Raw genomic sequence first — 21,873 nt, 5'->3', positions numbered from 1 at the left:
TGGCTTTCAGCCTAATGACTACGTGTTTGTCCAGAAAATGTTCCCAGTGGTCTGTCTCTGCAGGAAAACTGCATATCTGGGAGTGTTAAGCATTTATTTCTGAATTGTCATGTTAATTTATGTTAACCATTGCTTGCTTCATGAATATGCTATCTCTTTGTAATTCAGCAGTTCCACACATTTACAATTTCACATTTTGGCAACGCCGTCATGACTCCAGTCCCTTTTGTCTTTCATCTCTTCATCCAGGTGTGTGAATGGTGTTTTTCTTAGCATGAGGCTGCAAGATTCCAGCTACCGGGGCCATGCAAGCAGAACATCTGCTGGAACGGTAAGGGTAGCTACCCACTGGTGTGATGTTTGACTTCCGCTCTCTGGCTTTTCTAACTATTCTACAATGCTGCAGCCTGCCTGCTCAACTGAAGATAGTAGGAGGCAACAGACAGTGCACAGTCCTCCTGTAAGTGACATCTCCACAACGCGATGCACAAGTCTATGTTAAAGACAGCAAAATTACCTTGAAACTCAGTGGAATAGTACAACTGGCATTCAGCAGCCGTTCGTTGTATAAGTTACATTTGGTTATTTTCCCTGTGCTTTTAAACACGAAGCCGTCTATCAGATGCTTTAGGAAAAAATGTGTAAAAGCGCGATAAAGTCCGTTAGCCCATTTTATTGCAGTATAAATGTCGCCTTGGAGACCTCTGGCTTCGCTCTCAACCTCATTAAGCAGACTGGTTTCATTGGTGTTTTTTTTTTTTCTTTTTTTTCTCCAAGCTTGTTGTCTCCTTCGTTATCTCCAGCCATGCTTTAAAATAAATACCAGAGAATATTCCAGTTTAAAAAGAATCAAATGTAGACTTGCCAAGACCGAAATGAGATTTTCCAAACAGCTAGGCTTTAACTGCAAAAAACCCCTTCAGCATGCGAAATCTACACTGTGATTAAACGGTCACTTTTTCTTTCCCTCTTCAGGTGTGTGCTATTTACAGTGGATGATTGAGGGGGCTGTGAAAGAAAGAGTCAGTTACTGTGCTCTAGTGTAGCCTAAGTTGCACTGACAGAACAAAGTCAAAATGCACACCACTTTCAGATGCATTGTTCCTGTAATTACAGACCGCGCAGATCTTATTCTGGGTTGGTTTACTTAATTAAGCTGGGGGCGGCACAGTAGTTCAGGAAGTGGCGCTTTTATCTAATAGCGTCTGGATGGTGCACGAGGACATGGGTTCAAAAATTGCTTACTCTGTGTGGAGTTTGCATATTTTCCCTATGTTCACATGAGTTTCCTTTGGGTGCTCTGGTTTCTTCCCACAGTTCAAAGACACTTGTTTCAAGTGAATCCATGACTCTAAATTGCCCATTGTGTGTGTGTTGCTGTGGTGTACAGCTAAGAGAAGTGTTGCTAGCATTATGTGTCACCCTGGATGAAAAGATGCAACATAGTGTTCATTGTAAGTCAATTTGGAGAAAATCAATGTAATTGGTAGCTTGGACTCCGTTCTCACCAACTAAAGTTTTTTGTATGAAATCACATTACCCAGCAATGTCCAAGGCAAAGGAATACTGCGGGGTGCAAGGTGAAGGTGCATGGTAAGGTTTTTCACGTAATGTTTGGATTGGTGACTGTCCACTGTCCTTAGGCTGGAGGGGCAGCCAAAATCTCTCAGCTGTCAAGACATATATAGAGTGTGGCTATGATTTTTCTCTTTTTTCAAGACTGGGCCCATCAAATGATTATATGGAAAATTCTCTCTTTTCGGCCATAGGTTGTAGTCCATCCCAGTCGGTGTGGAGTTTGCATATTCTCCTCCAGGTGCTCTAGTTTCTTTCCAGTCCAAAGACTAGGCTCAGTGTAGTCTCTAAATTGCCAGTAGTGTATGATGGTGTTCATGTGTTCCTATTCTGTAATGGACTAGTGTTTCATCCAGGGTGTACCCTCAGTAGCTTTTCCCCCCATGCATTCAGCTCTGGATGAACTGCTGCTACTCTAACTTGAACAAGCGGTTTACGAAAGTGATTGACAGTGAAAATCACTGTTTTTGTAATATCTGTTTTTGTCATATTCTTAACTTTGACACAGCGTTAGCAAAGGACAGCTACGTAGAGGTTACTCCGATAACAAAACTGTGTGTGTCCAGGTACCTAATCTCTTTTAATTTACATCATTCTTAAGGAGGACAGCTATGGTAATCACATGGTCACACTGACACAGAGAGAAGAGTTTTGAGCAGGAAGCAGAAGCTGCAGCTCACGCTGGAGCGAAGTGCTGACTGACTCCCTTGGAAGGGAGAGACAGGCTCTGAGTCCAGCAGCTGTTAAATAGCAGTTTGCTGAATCATGGTCTGCATGGAAAACTTACATTTTTGGATTAGCTACACCCCTGCTCGTGTACTTATCAGCACGATGGGCGTGCGTATCACGTTGTCACCGCCAGCTTGTCTTCTCCGCTGTTAACTGCATGTGCTTCTAGAACTGTATTTTATGTAGGGTGTTTGAAGTAATGAAGGATGTGGTAGCATGGTGGCGCAGCGGGCTCGGCCGGGTCCTGCTCTCTGGTGGGTCTGGGGTTGGAGTCCTGCTTGGGGTGCCTTGTGACAGACGGGGTCCTTACAGGTACTAGTTCTGGAGACGGTGTTTGAAAGGTCCTTTGAGTCCTTATACAAATAAACCATAAACCTGTAAAAATCAATGATGATGTACAAGCTGTGTGAACCTTGTGTTATGTAGAGAACTTGAGACTGACTCAAGGGCAATCTGCAAAGCAAATTCTCTCTGACAAGTACATATACTCTGATCTCATTCTCGGGGTCACATGCTCTCCTACTGCTTGAGAAAGTTTAATTAAACTGTGATTTTTTTTCCACCCTTCCCTTTGTGCTGCTTCAGTCACACATTTAATAACATGAACACTCTTACACTAGCATAAATAAAGTCTTAATCTCAGATGATGCTCACCTAGTGTCAAACATTTATTTGTAATGCTAAACATCTGTGAGCCTGTTTATTGAAATGTCTCCATCCAGTGCACCATGTCTCATGCGATATGCTTACGAGGTAGGCTCCAGACCAGCACAACCCTGAACTGGGCAAGTGATTACCGATGATAAATGAATGAATCACAGCATTATACTGAAAGACAAGCTAGAAGTAATACTTTGTGTAATAAATAGAAAATATGGCATCATCATTCAGAAAATGCTTTTTATTTTAGTTTCTAAATTTATTTTAGGTGAAACATTTTTCATCCAGGAATCAATTTTTTTTTTTTTCCATAAAAGATAATGGGAATCTGATCCCTTCCCAATGGAAATACACCTAACGGGGTGATTTCTTGGAACACAAAACCTTCTTAAGCAAGGGATGAGTGCATGCATAATGATCTTGACTACGTCTATAGGTTAGTGTTGCAGTTTGTTCATTTAAGAATCTTGTTTTGTTTGTTGCAGCAGGTAGTGTACAGTATTTCTTTGCATTCAGAGGACCCAGGCTTACATCCCACCTCTTGCACTAGCAGTCTTGAGTGATATATATGCCCTGAATCGCTCAGCTGTGCAAAAGAGTAAATTATTGTAGGTTACTTTGAAGAAAAGCATCGGCTAGATAATGTAATTATTTGTTCATTTATTGTTCTCACAGTTCCTATCTGCTTACTCTTTTCATTTTTAGTATATTGTGGATGTACAGTTTAAGGAAGTATATGAGATGATAGACGAGGATTGGATGGTAATTTATGGCGAAAAGTTTTCAGTGTCAGCTTAAATGTAAGGACTTTGCCCGTGTTCTCGCTGAGCCAATTTCACGGGATGTTAAACAACTAGCATCAACAGACCAACTGCATGCTCTGCAGTAGGGATGAAATGCTTTTGCTTCATTGTGAATATCAGCCCAGAATCTTTGGACTTGCACTCCCAGTTACTAGGCTGTCACAGGTTTTGTTTTGTTTTTCAAGCATGAATGATTTAAAAAAAAAAAAAATCATCCATTAGCTAAGCTGTTATGGTTTTGAAGTCTTATCTTTATTTCACAGCCTTCTTCTGGTGACTTGGGTAAAGAATATGATGGTCCCCAATGTCAGGATCAAAGGACTCTTCTGTTGCCCTGAGACTATTCCAGATTCTGTTCCACACCAGTTGCTGTGTACTTTTCCTTGTCGGAGTGCTGAGATTACCCATAGCGAGGAGCTATTAGCACCCATAATTGAGATGAATATCCAAAGACTTGCACTGGCATTAAGCATTACTTGGACAGAGTTCCTTGTCAGGGGGCTCAGCCATCAATAACGAAGGACTTATATGCAACACAAATCACTGAAGTACCATTGTACAGAATGGTTTATGCTGATGTGGTCTCTGGGTGTCATGTGTTACAATTTGACAGAAAGGTTCACTGTTGTGAAGGTCTCTCCGTATGTGGAGCTACTCACTAAATGGACTGCTGCGGGGGGGAGGGGGGGGGTGCAGTGGGTTTGGCCAGGTCCTGCTCTCCAGTGGGTCTGGGGTTCCAGTCCCACTTGGGGTGCCATGCAATGGACTGGCATCCCGTCCTGGGTGTGTCCCCACCCCCTGCAGCCTTATGCCCTGTGCTGCCGGGTTAGGCTCCGGTTCACCGCGACCCTGCTCAGGACAAGCAGTTTCAGATAGTGTGTGTGTGTGTGTGTGTGTGTGGACTGTTGCTGACAAGGCCACTCTAGACATGGATCTGATGCCTAGTGTTCCGCAGAGCTGTTTGTTGCTGTGAAGGCCCTTCAGTGAAAGGAACACTCCTGGTATCAGAGTGTGCTTCGTAAAAGGCTCCTTCCGTTGTAGTACTGACACACGCACATTGCTGGAGCTTTGTGTAAACATCTCCGCTGAGGCTAGTTAGAGCCCACGTAGCCACAGCCTTCAACGCAGTACAAGAATGAAAGAACTCGGTGCAGTGGATATCGCTGTACGCTGACAACAAGATGACAGTCTCTTTTGTGTTTTTTTTAAATGTAATTCCATGACATATCACTGCAGACAGCTTCTGGATTTGGGAAAAATGCAAAAAAGCACACAACTCTCACTGCCACATGGATTTCAGCACGTAGTGGCAGAGCTAAACTCATTCTGACTGACAAAAAAGGATGCTTTCTGAGGTGTGTAGAATGCAAATAGCTGTATGTCTTCATAAGTGATCATTTTCTTTTTCATTAAGATGCCCTGCCCCGGTTTCCCCCCCAGAAGTGTCTATTAACTGGAGGCAAATCAGAAACAGGACATTTAATTAAATCCAGGCTGTTTAAGAAGTTTTGCTTTGTGAGAATGGAGTGAGTGGAAGTGTTAATTCAATATATTTATTATATATTATTCATTGTTCATAGCTAAACTGTTATTGACAAAAAAGATTGCTCTATTACCAAAGATTACAAAAGATTTGATTACCAAAATTGCTTTATTATATTGCTGTTTCGCTATTAAAACTGTCCGCTTATAAGTTTTTAATAAGATTCTTGTTTGTCAAAAAGCCAGGCATTTTCTGATTTATTTAAGAATATGTGTTAATTTAATTGTAAAAATTTAATTAGTCTTTTTTTGATATTTCATGAGGGGGCTCGATGGCGCAGCGTGTTTGGCCATGTCCTGCTCTCTGGAGGGACTGGCGTCCCACACTGGGTGTGTCCCCTCCCCCTCCAGCCTTGCGCCCTGTGATGCCGGGTTAGGCTTTGGCAAGCGGTTGCGGACTGTGTGTGTGTGTGTGTGTGTGTGTGTGTGTGTGTGTGTGTGTGTGTGTGTGTGTGTGTGTGTGTGAGTGAGATATTTCATGGGAATGTATGGGCAATGAAGACTTTGGCAGGGCTTGCAGGTCTACACTCGCACTGTGAGCCCTTTATCATCATCGTCATTATCAAGCAAGGTGAGAGCATATCCCATGGGTCACAGACATGATGGAACAGGCCTTGTAAGTGCTTAATACCTCAAACCTCTCATATCCACTGACAGTGTGACAAAATACAATTCTCCAAAATCATAAAGAATGAAAAGAGATGCAGTATCGAATCACCAAACACGAGTTGTAGACCTTAGTCTGCAAACTTAGAGCAATCGGACTGTCTTGTGCAGGTAGTACAAGTAGAGACTACTTCTCGTCTAGTTCTGATGAAAGGCTCAGAGTCTGCATGGACATCAACAAAGGAAACTCATCATGGGCAACTGAATCCAGCTTAGCTTTCATCTTTCTCTTTCCACATCTCTGCAGGGCAGTCTTTCATATGTTTCCATAAATCTAGCGCCAGGAGTGACAGGGATCAAGGACATGTTCCTGTCTTTTACTATTCAGTCCATGCTGGATAGAACAAAATGTCAGTGACTCCTTGTTTCATGGCTGAAAATGTTATCTCCTGGGGCCAAAGTGCTCCCAATGCTCCCTCTGTCTATCTATATTCACTAATTATTTTGTGCTTGTCCCTTAGGTCTTTCCTAATTAAAATTCATACTCATCTTATAAAACAAAAGGGTGTCCTGTGAAGCACTCAGTTGCTTGGCTTGTTCTTGAATTTGACAGTTGATTTCTGTTATGTCTAAAATGCATTTTGTTGCTTTACCATAATCTGTCATTAAATGTTACTGGAAGACTTGAAGGAAGATCACACCCCCATGATTCTCTTGTCTTTCAGGTATCAAGTTGTTTTGTCTCTTACCGTTTCTTTCTGTGTCCCAGGAATTTCTAAATCATGTGCTAAACGGCCTTTTAACTATATGCCTTTCTAGCAATTGAGAAACCTTATTGCCACAGGGAAATATGACGCCAGAAATCCAGAGGAAAGGGATTTATGGATTAATTACTGTACATCCATGCACCAATCACAAGGCTTTTTGACTAATCCTCTGAAAAAATTAAGCTGATTGAAGTAATATCTGTCACTTTACGCATGATTATCACAAAGAACCTCTGGTCCTGGTTGAGACAAGTGAAAAATGCACAAATAACAGTGATGCTGAATCACCTTACACTCTTGTATCCACACACACACACACACATTTTCAGAACCGCTTGTCCCATACGGGGTCACGGGGAACCGGAGCCTACCCGGCAACACAGGGCGTAAGGCCGGAGGGGGAAGGGGACACACCCAGGACGGGACGCCAGTCCATCACAAGGCACCCCAAGCGGGACTCGAACCCCAGACCCACCGGAGAGGAGGACTGCGGTCCAACCCACTGCGCTCTTGTATCCAATACAGTCCAATTGCTTATGTCAGCCAGAGAGATCTGGTTATTGATGTCTGCAGCTAGGACAAAAATAAATAATCCTTTCTCTTTCATTTATTGCGCTGCTGTCTTTCCATTTCACTGTATAGCTTGAGAAGCAGAAAAGAGTCATAGTACTGACATTAAACACCATGTTTTGTTAAGTGATTTTTTTTTTTGAGCAGTTAACATATTTCCGACAGTCAGATTAACCGTAAAAAACATTTCCATGTTTCAAGGTCAGTTTAATTTTTAAGAAAAAGTAATGACCGAAGAGCACACTGCAACCTTTTGAAAATGATTATGGGTACCCTGCTCTGAGTTTTTGTAAATGAATCATTTTAACTGAGAATAAAAGGTGTGGTAATGGCACAGCAGTCCTGAGACATCTGCATGTTGATGGATGGTTTGCATTCAAGGAAAACGGTGTCGTTTCCCAACGATGCAAAAGCAGATGTGGAGAAAAAATGTTCCAGATGTGTTTTACTGCATTCGTGCCTTCTCAGCTATAGAAATAATGGGGACAAACACTGCATTGTATTTTCAGAAGTCCTGTCCTGTTGGGTTAAAAAGCACTACCAGGGATCTTTAGTTTTCAGTGTAGCGGTCCCTCTGCACTGCTGCCAAAAGTCATAACTGTTCCCATTTTTTTGCCGGCTCTGCACTTTTAACCACAGTCATGTAATTTTAAATTTAACCATCTACAGATTTTCTGGAGCATTTTAAAGTAAGCACCTGTTTAAAATGTACTGCTATAGTTTTGGGCTGGCACAGCGAGTAGCGCTGCTGTTTCACAGCACCTGGGTGGTGCGAGAGAATGTGGGTTTGATCCCTGCTCAGTCTGTGTGGAGTTTGCATGTTCTCCCCATGTCTGGGTGGGTTTCCTCAGGTGCTCTGGTTTCCTCCTGTATGTTTCACTGATGCATGGATGAGTAACCCCTTGTAAGTAGTGTATCTAGCAGCGTAGTCACCTTGGCGAGTAAGGTGTGTGGGCTAGTAACACTACATAGTTTCCATTGTAAGTTGCTTTGGACAAAAGTGTCTGCTAAGTGAATAAATGTAAATTTTTCTTCCACATATTATTCCTTGTTGGTTTTAAACTGGCAACCTACTGGCTTGAAATCATTGTCTTTAACCATGACCTGATGTTCCCTTTAGTCTGCAGTTTCCTTTAGCTGGACAGGTCTACAGAGATTGATAGGCCAAAAGGAGGGTTAGCCCTGCAGAAACACTCAAAACAGGCGGCAGAGGCTAGTAGAAGAAACCACAGCGATCCGTGACATCTGGTGCAGCAGGATATCTGGTGAGATTTGGAGGAATTTCATCTACAGCTGCTCACACTTCTTAACCAGTGTTCCTAGACCATGTCACTGAGTCCATGTTTAGTGGTTTCTGTTTTGGTTCTCTGCCTGCACAGATTTTTTTTTGCCACACAACCCATGTATGAAAGTGTGATAGAGTGACATTTTGTTCTTTATTTTTGGTCTATATAATTTAGAAAATTTACTTAGGGTGGCATGGCAGGTTTGGCCAGTGCCTGCTATATGGCAGGTCTGGGGTTTGAGCCCCGCTTGGGGTGCCTTGTAGCGGACTGGCGTCCCATCTAAGGTGTGTCCCCTCCCCATTCGGCCTTGCACCCAGTGTTGCTGGGTTAGGCTCTGGCTCGCCGCAACCCCGCTTGGGAGAAGCAGTTGTAGCAATTGTAAAAAAAAAAACGTTCTTTATTTCTGGTATATAAAATGTATTTTAGCCATAGCAAATTAACAATGAATGAGTCAATGTTATGAGTACAATTAGTATGCATGAAATATCTAATTATGAACTGTTTGAATGTTATTGACATCTATTGTATTGCTCCATCACTTTTTTGCGGGCTTGTAAATTTTTCTTTGTGTCTTAAGTCAAAGAGTGGACCTTTTGATAGAGCACAGTTTGCAAAATATGCCCTGTGTTGTGGCGATTTCATTGAATAGTAGTCAAAGAATTAAAGAATGTTGATTTCTGTCATCTGGGCTGTTGGTATCACATGCTCCAGAAGGTTACAGGTGCAGTGAAATAAGCATAGATCCTAACAGCATAAATTCAATTGTTAAACATGGCTTCAATCACATTGTTCCCCCTCACAGTCCACATTAGGACAAGTAATTGGACACGATTTCCTACTGTAACCTTGGTATTTCCCTTGACGTGTTTGTCAAGTGAGTTATTCATTACTAGACATTTGCTGCTGCTGCAGGTCTTGTATTCATTACGTGCAGCGCTGAGGCTGTATATCTGCTGCTGTCAGTGTGGCAAAAGGCCGGCTTAATCACAGCGGCTGTGACTTTGTTCGCATAATGGAGGCAGTTCCACTATGATAATTGAGTATTTACAGCGATGTGCTGGGATTTTTGTCATAGATCAGTCCTGTAATTGAGTTTGCAGTCGCAATGGTGTGCACGTGTGTCGTTTCCTCAACAGGTACCTTTCAACAACATGGTCTCGTTGTGTGAGAGCAGGATGACACTGCTCTATTTCGACAGTGAATCGGTCTGGTTTCCCAGGGTGTGGGCTGCCGAAAGTTCCAGTTATACGTGTTAGGCGGGACATCTGACCTTGTGAGGAGATGGCTTGACCAAAGATGTGCTCTAAAATACAGCACACTTTGATACTGTCTGGCTTCAAAGAACAATGATGGCACTGCATTGTTTACTTGATTTATTTTTTTTTTTTACATTCTTTCACAACTGAATCACGTTGTGCTGAGTTCAGAGCTTTCGTTGTCCTCATACCTGCAGCCAAAGTATCAGCTGTCAAGGGCAAGCAGGTTTTCTGATTAGCTGTAAAAACTGAGCTGTAGATAATGGGAAGCTTCTACTAAAAGAAATGGTCCCCCAAAGGCACTGGGAAGCTGAAGAACCTGGATATACGATGGGCAAAAAGAAACCTTATAGAAAACTAAAGGTAAAATTGCCTTAATTTAGATAATGTCTTTGTCTAACGTGTTAGTTACCATTTTATAGAGCGGAGTGTTCTTATTGGGGCAGTTTGGGGTAAGTACCTTGTTCAGAGCAGGAGTCAAACCAAGACCCTTCAAATTGCATGGCAACAGCTCCAACTACTGTGTGATCCACTGCGTCAAAGACAGCCTGATTTTGTATCTTTTAATAATCCATAGCTCATGTAATGCTGAGGCTTGCACCCTGTACTTCATCTGCCTTGTGATAAAGGACTTGTGGTTGTAGTTCATCATGCGGCTCTGTTCACCCATCCGCTACCCTGTCCAGCTATTGGTGAGATGCACATGGCTACCCGTGGCTGGAGATGCAATGATCGGGAGAACCTAATCCTTTTACAAGGGAATAAAAAAAATGCCTTTACGTGTTTCATCTTGTTTTCTCTGTCTGGGCCAATTGGGCTGCCATCAGCAGATGTCCTACGTCTGTCCCTGATCCGTCCGTGATCTTTCCCCTGCCACCCTGGGATTTTGCTCAACATCATCTCTGCTCATACAGTATCTCATGAAATCAAGACGCAATCAGGGTTATCGCCTCAGCACGGCGCATCTGGTCCTTCTTTACCAGTTATTCCAGCCTGTTGTATTTAAATTTTCCATACCCTGTGGTATTAAAGACAAATAATTCATTTCATACTGATTTCATTTGCTACTGTAAGACCTGTGTAGCTGGATTCCTTTCTCTTCCTGCATTAGGAAGCATCTTGTTAGCGATATAAATGTTGTAAGTGTCATGCCAAGACGGAAGAATTGCTGCTGCCATACTTTCTTGAAAGCCACAAATGAGAGGCAGAATGCTAAAACATTCACAGGAGAAGAGAGAAAGACTTCTTTTTTCCTTCACATTCATTTTTTATTCAACTTGGTGCTTCAATTAAACCCCTTGCAGTCTCAGAACAATTTTCACCATTAGCTAAAACAAAATGTGTATCGTAAAGTGTGAATGACTCCAAAAGAATCTCTAGATACATAATCCAGCTTGTTAATAACAACTACTAAACCCAAATGTTTGTGTACCAGGTGACAGTTCTGAGGACAGCGTGAGTCTCATTATGCAGATTTATGCAGGTCTGCACAGGTTTTACACAGGTATGCGTGATGTGGATGTCTGCTCCTACCAGAATAGGAAGCTATAAGAGGACACCGCCACATCCTTTCATTCTATTGCTATATCTGTCCATGGAAAGTTTGAATTGACCGCTTTCACCCTGGCAAGGAAAGTGAAAGGGGTGACCAGCCAATCAGTAGACAAATTTAATCAGGCCAACACATTAGCCCAGATTGCTCCAAAATAGGTTAGGCACAGAATAGCTCATTAAGGTTTTGCGGCACGGGGTGCCTTGCCAAATGGGATGAGAGGCTCACTATATGCTGAAACGCAGGTGATGTTAACAGCACGCGCACGTTGGGATTGTTCCAGAGTGATTTTCAGAGAATCTGGATTGCCTCAAGTTTCAGCGTCTTTGCTGAATGCTCTGTGGAAGGCTTTAGATCTCATTCAAAGTCAGAGCTGCAAAAAATAGTTCTTACCACTTGAATTCCAATTCCAGCACTCTTGCAGGCAAAGCTGTCTGCGTGAAGTACTCTACCTACAGCCGGATGTATACAGGTGTATGGATAAAGCTGTTGGGATAATAATTCAAAGAATTTTCTGAAAGCCTTATTTGCGGTATGTGTCTACTACAGACATTCTTTTTGGAAATCGGTTTGGCCAGAAGAACCTCTTCTTCTGCTCTGTTGCTGTGTCTTTTGAATTCCTAGTCACAGTAATACTGTAGTTTTTTTTTTTTTTTTTTTTTATGTGAAATATAAACGTTCTTGTTCCTTAGAACAGGTCTATTCTGAGAGAAGCAGAACACAGCGGCCTAAAAACGTCAGGCAAGTGAGAGAACTAGTTCAGGATTTAGTGTATTGCACTACTGTTGTTTTCCTATTTGCCATCTGGTGCAACCTACTGCGGCCTGGTGAGCGTGACTGTGTCTAACTTCCTTAAATATGTTAATTGACTGAATGAGCAACGCTTTGATTGCGCTGGTGCTTTTCTCTACTGTCAATCTGTCAGTTGTAATTGAGAAATGTAAGGATGGAATGACAAAGCCAATTTATAGCTAAAAGGAACTAATTAGATGCTATTATTAGTCTTTGTCTGATATTAAAAGATTAATACGAATGCTAATGCAAGTGCAGTGAATAACATTTTTAATTTTACTCCTCTCCCAAATAGAATGTATGACTTTTTAAAAATATTATCTTTTGACATCCCACACACACCGTGTGAAACCGCTTGTCCCGTACGGGGTCGCGGGGAGCCGGAGCCTACCCGGCAACACAGGGCGTAAGGCCAGAGGGGGAGGGGACACACCCAGGACGGGACGCCAGTCCATCGCAAGGCACCCCAAGCGGAACTCGAACCCCAGACTCACCAGAGAGCAGGACCCGGTCCGACCCACTGCGCCCCCCATTTAACATCCCTAGAACTAAAAAATATCAGCTGACTAGTAATTTATTTACAGTTGATTTAATTTTTCTGCATTTTTCATGCCATTCTGTTATACTGAACCAGGACTACTTGAACAGTTATGAATACACACACACACATTTTCCGAACCGCTTGTCCCATACGGGGTTGCGGGGAACCGAAGCCTACCCGGTAACACAGGGCGTAAGGCTAGAGGGGGAAGGGACACACCCAGGACAGGACGCCAGTCCGTCGCAAGGCACCCCAAGCAGGACTCGAACCCCAGACCCACCGGAGAGCAGGAACCGGTCCAACCCACTGCGCCACCGCACCCCCGTTATGAAGCCAATACAGATTTTTTTTTCCAGGTATTACAGCACTTTAGACTGAGCTTTTTAGTAAATTAAATGAATACATTTACAGCTGGTTATGAACAAAACTGAATGGGGTTAGGGCTGCAATATTTTTACGTTCACTTTGGACTGTGCAGCATCACCACTACCATTGTAATAGTAATTATACCATTATCTAAAAACATGTGTTATGTCGATTTCGGTTCATGTAGTTCTTAATGTAAAACGTAATACCCTGATTAATATAATATCATGATTTTAAATGTTAATATAAATTATACAATGTGAGGATATATAATTATATAATTTCCCATGCCTGCATACGAAACATGTTTAAAAGTAACTGACAGTAGGCTGTAGTGCAGCTGGGTACAGCTATCTATATTTATGCTAATAATAATAAGAAGCATACTCACTAACACATGTTAAGTTACATTCAAGATCTGATGGTCTTAGGCTACCGTGGGTGTGGTTCATCTGGTACCTGCCAGGCTGTTTCCTCACTATGGGATACTGTACAGTTTCACTGTAAATGTACCGCCTAGAGTGCAAAACAAACTAATGAAATCCAAGGCCTTAACAAAAATATGTGCCAGTTACAGATAGACTGCAGTGCAAAGGCTGACACTGGGTTACTAAAGAACAGAAAATTACGCTGTAAAATTAGGGGTGAAGTGCAGAAACAGGTTTGGTTGTACGTTCAAAGGCACGCTATTTCGTCCAAAGAGCTTGGCAACGTTAACCTACTGGAAATATCCCCTAATATCAGAATCATAGTAGACCTAATTAAATTACCTTTTAATAATATCTAATTATTCCATTTGTTTTGGGGTATGTGCAATGACGAACATTGTTTTGTTGTCAAAAGTGGAAGACGAATGGTGTATTATAAGTGTTTATTATTCAGATGTTTCTTAGCAGCTCTGTGGATTTTAAGGACAATAACAGCAGCCCCCCAACAGGGTTTCCACGCTTCCTGAAGTGCCTTTCCCTTCCCCTCCTCAAAGCCGCTCAAGCACCCCGGAGGGATTTTTACCCAGCTCCTCCTCATCAGTAGAGCAAATGCAGCACTTGTGGGTGCAGGAGCAGGTCTGCGGGCAACACTGGAGCAGAAGAGAAGACGAAGAATAGATAGAAAATCACACAACTCACTAAAATGTTTGACCGTGTAAACCCGTACCGATAACTGCAAGGAGGAACCCACAGAAATGAAGCCCTCAGCCTATATTTGATATTTGGAAGACATTTACAGTGTGTGGTGTTTTATATAGTCGCCAGCATCAAGAAATGATTTTCTGTAACAATAAATTTTTATGCTAAAATAATACATTTGCTAGTTATGTTACAAGCTGTGTACATTTTAAGGTTACCTCTCATTCAAACAGCTTTTTCCAGTTCTCCTTAGTACTGGAATCATGTTTTACAAAGGGTATTTTTGCCACTGGGTGGGCCAGTTCCATTTACTTCTCTGCATCATTTTCGGCTACAAACAAGTTGGCAGAGTTTGTTTCCTCGAGTTTTTCTCATAAATCGAGCAGTGAATGCGGTCCGCCGAGAGGCTACTTTCGGGGAACAAAGACAGAGCACACCAGTGTTCTCCCAAATCGCTTTCTCACTGCCAGCTTTGCACTTTCCTCCCGCTTCCACCGCACCCAATTTGTTGCCTGTTACTTAATGCCGTGCGCTGCAATAAACGAACTGCAGAAAACACTTCACAGACGCTGCAGGGGAAATCAAAAAAGTGGGTTCATGTAAATGAGGCTGGCATCAACTGTGAAAATATAAGCAGCAATTTCAGGCGGTGAATATTCAACTTGTGTCTCAGTTATTCTTAGAAATCAGCACAGGATGCAGGATAATTAACAGGCCAATAGTTTTCTTCTGAAAAATTACAGTGATAATGAAGAGATAAATGTGTCAAAGGTTTCGTTGGTGAAATGTAAGACAATAACTGTTAGACAATTATGGTTTTAATAACCTTTAATATTCTGGCCTTTACTTTCCAGGTGAATTAGTTTCCTTATTGTAGGAGAAGTTGTTTTTTATTGCCTCCTCAATCTGTTTGACAGGTAAAAATAGTCAGTCTGAACAGCAGCTTTAAATGGCTTCACCCAAACTTTGTCATAACCTGAACAGAAAAAAATGTTAAAAAAATAAAAACACACAAGAGTAATGCGATGGGGTTTTTTTCAAATGCATCATCCCTCAGGACCTGGAGATGGAAGTCATGCATAAAAAAACACAAGCAGGCTAAATATGCTTTGCTTTCCAGTAAACACTCAGCAATTGTTTGGTACTGTCAACCAAAGTGAGACAATCAAAATAAATATTGTCTTCTTGCCTATTAATGTTGAGGGGGAACGCGGTGGTGCAACGGACTTGGCCGGGTCCTGCTCTCTGGTGGGTCTGGGGATCGTGCCCTGCTTGGGGTGCTTTGTGACGAACTGGCGTCCCGTTCAGGCGTCCCGTCCAGGCGTCCCGTCCAGGGTGTGTCCCCTACCCATCTGGCCTTACGCCCTGTGTTGCCAGGTTAGGCTCTGGCTCGCCTCGACTCCGCTCGGAACAAGCAGCTTCAGACAGTGTGTGTGTGTGTGTGTGTGTGTATTACTGTTGGTCAGAAGGAGTGTGTAATTACAAGGGATGATAAATGCAAAGATGCTGAAAGATTATTACAGGATTTATCAGGATAGCAGCTATAAACTTGATGATGTGAGCTCTGCATGCAGGAAGCACATTCCCACTTGAAAAGATGAGACTTCTCTGAGCTGTGCACTCAGCTTCTGAGGATTTAATGTGTAACTGAATCTGATTCACCATCTTTACTGGGAATTGTATAGTCACAACAATTTAGAGACACAATGATATGCTGAATTCAGATATCAGTGCAACTTTCACTTGTAGCTGCTTTAAAGAAATCAAAAAATCCTAGGCAGTTTAGCCATCAAAAACATGATTAATCTTCATTTCAATACATTTCATATTTTCCTGCTCTGTAATTGCTGGAAATTGTTGCTGTTTGTATTAATTAATACATTGCCACAGTTCTAAGGGTGAAAGTTCAAAACGTTTTATCTCCCTCTTAAACTCAAATGAAACATCTTTCCATATGGTCTTAACAGATATTTGGACACAGCACCCAGCATTGAACACTGCTTGGGTGGGTGAACATTTACATTTATTTATTCAGCTGACACTTTTATCCAAATAACTTACAATTTTAAGCCACCTTTAGTGATTTACACATTAATACAGCTGGGTAATTTTTACTGGAACTATTCAGGGTAAGTACCCTGCTTAGTAGCACTAGAGCAGGATGTGCTGTAGGACTTGAACCTGGGACTTCTGGGTCCAGAGAAGACAGCTTTAAGTATTACACCACCTGCTGGTCCCACTGCAGCATCTCATAGAGTTTGGACAGCATGAGGCCAAGGCTGTCAGTTATACTTGCATTGTCTTAAGAGCAAAAGAAACAGCCTCCACTCTGTGGCCTTCGGAGTCCCTGGGATCCAACTGTTCCAGTGAGCTCTCCGATTGCTCCCAGTGTACAGTACACTGACAGGTTCACCTTCCTAGTGATGTGCGCTCTGAGGGTCTATACAGCAAGGTGGGTAGGAGCACATAAAGACAATCAGGCGACTTGGGTGCTATTTTTCTTAAATTATTTTCCATTCCAGTGTTTTCCCCAGGTGTGCTTGGGAAAGATTTTTATGCCACAAACCGTCCAGACAAGGCAAACCACAACTTTTCCCAAGTTATAGGTCAGTAAGTGCTGTATTTGATTTGAGAACTCTTCCCCATACAGTGGTGTGTTACCTCCAACTTCCAGTCCCTGACAAAACCCCCTTCCCTTGAGAAGAGGACTGTGTATTATTCATTGAGACAAGCATTCTTAATCTGAAGTGTCAACGTGCCTTACAGTTTGAGGGGAATGCCCTCAAAATCACAGTCAGTAAGCAGGAGCAGACCACCAACTGGCCAGACTGTACGGTCGTGGTGAGCAGATACTGCCTTGAGAAATGAAGCAAAATATTTCAAACATTTATGATGATGAGTTCATAAACTCACTCAGCCATTCAGACTCACAGCCCTTCCTTGGTTCGGTTTTAGTTAGGTGCGACAAGGTAGAAGTAGGACGGAAAGGATTTTAATGTGTGTGTGTTGCGTCTCCAGTAGTGCTTTGGGGTTGCAGTCCTATTCGTGTGAAACGTCAGAAAGACAGTTTAAAAACGTCGATACGGGAGATGTTTTATCTGAAATTTTCAAAGATTTAAAAAAAAAAATAATAATACTGAAGGTATGAATTAGTTTCCTTGTTTTTGTTGTGTTACTGAAAGCTGTCAAAGACGCCTTTGTTGCATCAACATGCAGTAACACTGGGAGCTCATATAAATTATTCATCGCCTACCATCTGAACTCGCTAAAGTTTGTTTTAGATCAAGATTTTGGCCTATATGCATAACCTTTCTGAACAATTTGTGAGCAGTTATATTGAGACTGTGTTTGTGTCCCGATCTCTTTCAGTTCTCATTTGAATAGACAAAAATGCTAGAAATGCACATGCTATTGTCTGGATTAATCGTCGCTTCTTTTTCCTATCGTTTCACAGGAAAGGAAGCCATTAAGCACCTTCCCTGACCTCCATTTCCAAAGGATGTCACTAAATATGCTACGAATGTGAGTCCTCCTGATTCTGTTGACAGTTTGTACTTTCAAAGTGCTGAAAGCCTCTGAAAGAAATAAACAGGACCGGTAATCATCTAACATAATATATGTAATCTTAGGTTCCTTAATTAAACAAAGTTGTGCTTGTCAGAGAAAACATTAATTTTTAATTTCTTTGGCATTTCAAGAAAAAGGCAACAAAGCACTTTCACATACTAGAAAATGTTCTATGTTCTTTTTTGAGCTAAATCCTCGGTTAGTTCCTTGGGTAATCGTAGCATGACCTGCTTGCGCTCAAGTGTCATTTCCTTTTTCATGTTAATTTAATGAGAACGATTTATCACATGAAATAGGTGTACGCAACAATTGCCGACATTGCAAGGAAAAAACACTGAGGGTCGTGCATGTTGCCAAACTAGACTCAGCAAAAGGCAGATGGCGTGGCACGTCCAAGAGTAAGACTAAGGACATTGTCTAAGGACATTACCTCATTAGCATGGAGCAGGAAGAGGGAGCAGCCTTGAATGTTTGAACAGCCATGCAGAGCTCACTGCAGAATGTGCTTGGCTCTACAGTATCTGTGCTCTTCGTGATACCGCACCTGATATTGGCGGCCCTCTGAGAGTCACTAGAAAGGCTTTAGGTCTAAGGTCTTATCACAGCATTTCTCTCAGCGTGTTTCTGTATCCTTCATTGAACAGTTAGTTATCGACCTATTCAGTACTTTAAAAAGGGCATCCATTATCTGCAGCCAACCTTTGTCTCATGCCTATATGCTCCCTCTCCAAGCAATTGGGGAAGATGCCCAGGAAGATTTATGAGGAAGAGCTTTTGAATGGGGTATATCCAGAAACCCAGAGCTGATGCAATAATGTATGCACTGATAATAAAAAAAGTGCTTTTGCCAAGGACAACCTTTTCCCTGAGGGATTTAGTAAACAAGAGCAACTGTCAACTATATGCTGTAAGCTTCTTCTTTTCCGCTCACCAAATTCCGACTATTATGCTGCTACAGGACATAAAACATTTTTTGCCACCTCGCTTGATCTGCCGACATCCACATTGCCTCCATTTGATTTAAAACATATACACCAAAGGTCACAACACACTAATAAACCAGATTTCCATGTATGTTTAAATTAGTGCTGGTTTTATGAGTAGTAGGAAGATTGGGTTTTAGAGCATTTAACTCAATTTCAAAGCCTGTTTTATTTAATTGCTGTGGGCTTTGACCTGTGTATCTTTGCTTGTAAATGTGTAAAATACAGTTAAAATGTGGTAAAAATTAATAAATTAGAACATAATGAACCATTTTCATTTTGTGTGAATTAAGTGCTTAATGTTTTGGATTTCATGGAAAGAGGCAAGAAAGACTTCATCTTTTTACAATGTTCACTGTAGCACTTCTTCAGGCTTTACAATAGCTTGCTAAGGTTTCGTTTAGCCTGTATTTGTTGTTACTTACAGTATATATAAAAAAACCCTCTGAAAAGAAGCTCCAAACTCTTCTGTATTCTGTTCGAGCTTCCAGCACACCCTTTGATAAAATACTGTTCTCTTAGAACTGGAGGTGGCCAGATCATCAAAGTTTTGGGCCCTGATTAAAATTACAATTATTCCCTGGCAGGAAAGGTGATATAGAGATACAGGATATCTAATGTTTTAGAGTTATCCAGCCCTGTAACCAGCAGATAGGCTGCAGCGGTTCTCCTTGGCTCTTCTCATTTAGTAGCGGTCTGCTGAAATGCTTGGCCAGCACTTTATCTAACTTACTAAGCATCTTCAAAAAGTTTCCACATAGACTTCCCAGGTTGCCATATGTTTTTCAACGATTTAAACCAGCGCTACAAACATGTTTGTACCATCGTGGTTTCTGAAGACCTTTCAAAATCTTCTTTCTCTTACTGCCTGCTGATGTCACACCTCCAGGCATCTGCTGACCAAAGCCCCCATCCCTTCTAACCCCCTCTGGACTCTAATGGCCCTCAGTGAGGTTGGACATGCTGCCTCCTTTCCTTAGGCAGAATTCTTTCTCCCTCTCATCCTCCCTCGCTGTCTCTCACATGAGACTGCTGGTTGGCCAGGACTCTGTGTGCTCTTCATTTGCACCCGGACCCTGCCCCACCATCACGCTTGCTCTTATCCGGCGGCTGCACCCTGACCAACCTCTGTCAGACAGCGGGCCGGCCGGGGCAAGGCTAACACAACCTTTCCTAAAAAGATATGGCAGCAGACCCCCCTCGGGCTAAACTTCAGCTGCAAATGGAAGAAAACTTGCACAGCAGAGAAGCTTCTCAAAAATTAACTCTCAGCAGATCGTGTGTTATTCAAGGACAGGTTCATTTTGGATTCCTTTTCTTGGAAAGGGGGTTCTGCTTATGCGCTCTGGTTTGAACTTTGAAGCCAATTTTCTTCTTGGGCATAATTACTTTGTCTTTCAGGGTTGTGTGATGTTTGTAAGTATCGCAGTCTGCGCAGACTTCAAAAGTCGTCTTCGGCATAATAGAATAGAAAGAGAAATGTTACGAGCAATGCATTCAGGGCTCCGAGCGCTCTAGTCCAAAGGATGCGCTAAATGCTAATTTGGAAGCTAGACCCTGAAGCTTTGCTAGCTCTGTAAAAGTTCAGCGAAACTTCACCTGAACCCTGTATAAGGTACAGTGTCTGTTTACAAATGACCTTGTAACATCTGAGAAGTGTAATATTGCATCTATGCTGACACATGGCCATAGTCTCATCTTTCTTTTCCTGCTGTAAGGGGGTCACCTCATCTATCTGTGTCTGCATCAGTCACGGTGTTATTCACGTGGCTCAATCTTCATACCCTGCAAAGAACATGTGAGTGATGCAACAAGTTAGCAGGAGATGGCCTTTCGGCACTACATGCGAGGCTCAGCCACTATATATGGGGAAGGGTTTCAGTGGGAGGAAGCTGTTAGCTGTGACTCACCTAAATATGTTGCCAACAAATGGACGGTATGGCTCAGTCCCAGCCCTGTCTGTTCTTCCCGTTGTTGGTCTGGCACCCATGTGCTGTTAGTGACAACTGTGCGGCCAACAGGGCTGCACACGCCGAGACACTCAGGGCAGCCGTCTGGATGTGGCTGGAGCTGTCTCCCTAGATCTAATCTAGCACAGACCAGAGCATAGTGGGAACTTGTCTCGGTAGTCTTCATCACAGGGGTCCAGCAGTGTCCAGGAGGGATGCCATTAGCAATAAGTGTTGTTGCATTTGTATGAAGAATGGTGTAATGGTGCAGCAGTTGGCATACAGAGTGAGGCAGGACTGGGAGGTCAGCATGCCTCCACCAAGAATCCTAGCTCCCTGCTTTGCTCGGTCGATGCAAGAAAACTGCACTACCCCCAGGATAGCCCTGCTGGATTGCATTAAGGCACGGTCTGTTGGAGAGCGCAGAGTCTGGCATTGTCTCCAGGATGCTTTTAGCTTGATGTTTATCAGTATACATTGTGCTGGCCAAACAGTCCACTTGATCTAAAAGGGATAAACAACACAGGAGAATCCCGGTGTTAATCTGCTGACATCCACACTGCCCCAGCGCGTCAGACTCAGAGTGTAATATGCTCTATTAATTCCTTGTGCGGTCTGGAGCAGTACTGAGAACCCACCCAGCTAAGCCTGGTACTGCATGACATGCCAAAAGCCATTGGAGCGTGATCCACGAGAAAGGAGCTACGCTTGGTGTTCCCTTTGTTTGTGCTATTGCTGTGATGCAGCGGGACAGAGGGAGGATGGAAGGGACAAGACCTGAATTGTAGGCACATTTTTCGCTAATTTGCAGAGTTTACAGAAATAAAATAATGTTTTATTCATTTCTCTCCCTTAGCCTATGCAAACAAAGGGATCTTGTGTATAGTTCTGTATGTATATATTTGCATAAAACTCTGCTATTTTTACTGCTGCAGATCAACTGAGGAGTTGCATGAATTGGATTAAATCATTTAACATATAGTGTTTTTCAAGTTTCACTGTTTTTTTAGAAACCTATTGCTTGGAGTCATCTGATGTCTTTTTGTTGGGTTTTGTGGTTTAGGACCTCGTGCTTGCCATAATGAAAGCATTATTTCCGAGTGACAGTCAATCTAACGACTGCAAATTGCAACGGCAGGACTTTGAAAGCAGCCTGAGCTGAGGCGAGCCTTTGACAGAAAGTGAAATTGAGTCTGGCCCTT

General features: G+C 42.5%; 1 protein-coding gene across 4 annotated transcripts in view; it reads left to right on the top strand.

Moving 5' to 3' along the window:
* The first annotated feature begins 260 nt into the window (after positions 1 to 260).
* LOC108918494 (disks large-associated protein 4-like) overlaps positions 261 to 21,873 on the top strand; it is a 63,279-nt gene continuing 41,666 nt past the window's right edge. For 2 of the 4 annotated variants that reach the window (XM_029247768.1, XM_018725803.2), the window contains exons 1-2: positions 283 to 331; positions 17,627 to 17,694. The gene's annotated coding sequence lies outside the window, so the exon portion shown is untranslated. Of the gene's footprint in view, positions 332 to 17,626; positions 17,695 to 21,873 lie in introns of all 4 variants that reach the window. The other 2 variants (XM_029247769.1, XM_029247767.1) reach the window with 2 other exon arrangements.

Source organism: Scleropages formosus, chromosome 22, assembly GCF_900964775.1.
Source record: "Scleropages formosus chromosome 22, fSclFor1.1, whole genome shotgun sequence".
Lineage (NCBI taxonomy): Eukaryota > Metazoa > Chordata > Actinopteri > Osteoglossiformes > Osteoglossidae > Scleropages > Scleropages formosus.
This window is presented reverse-complemented; position numbering and strand designations above follow the sequence as displayed.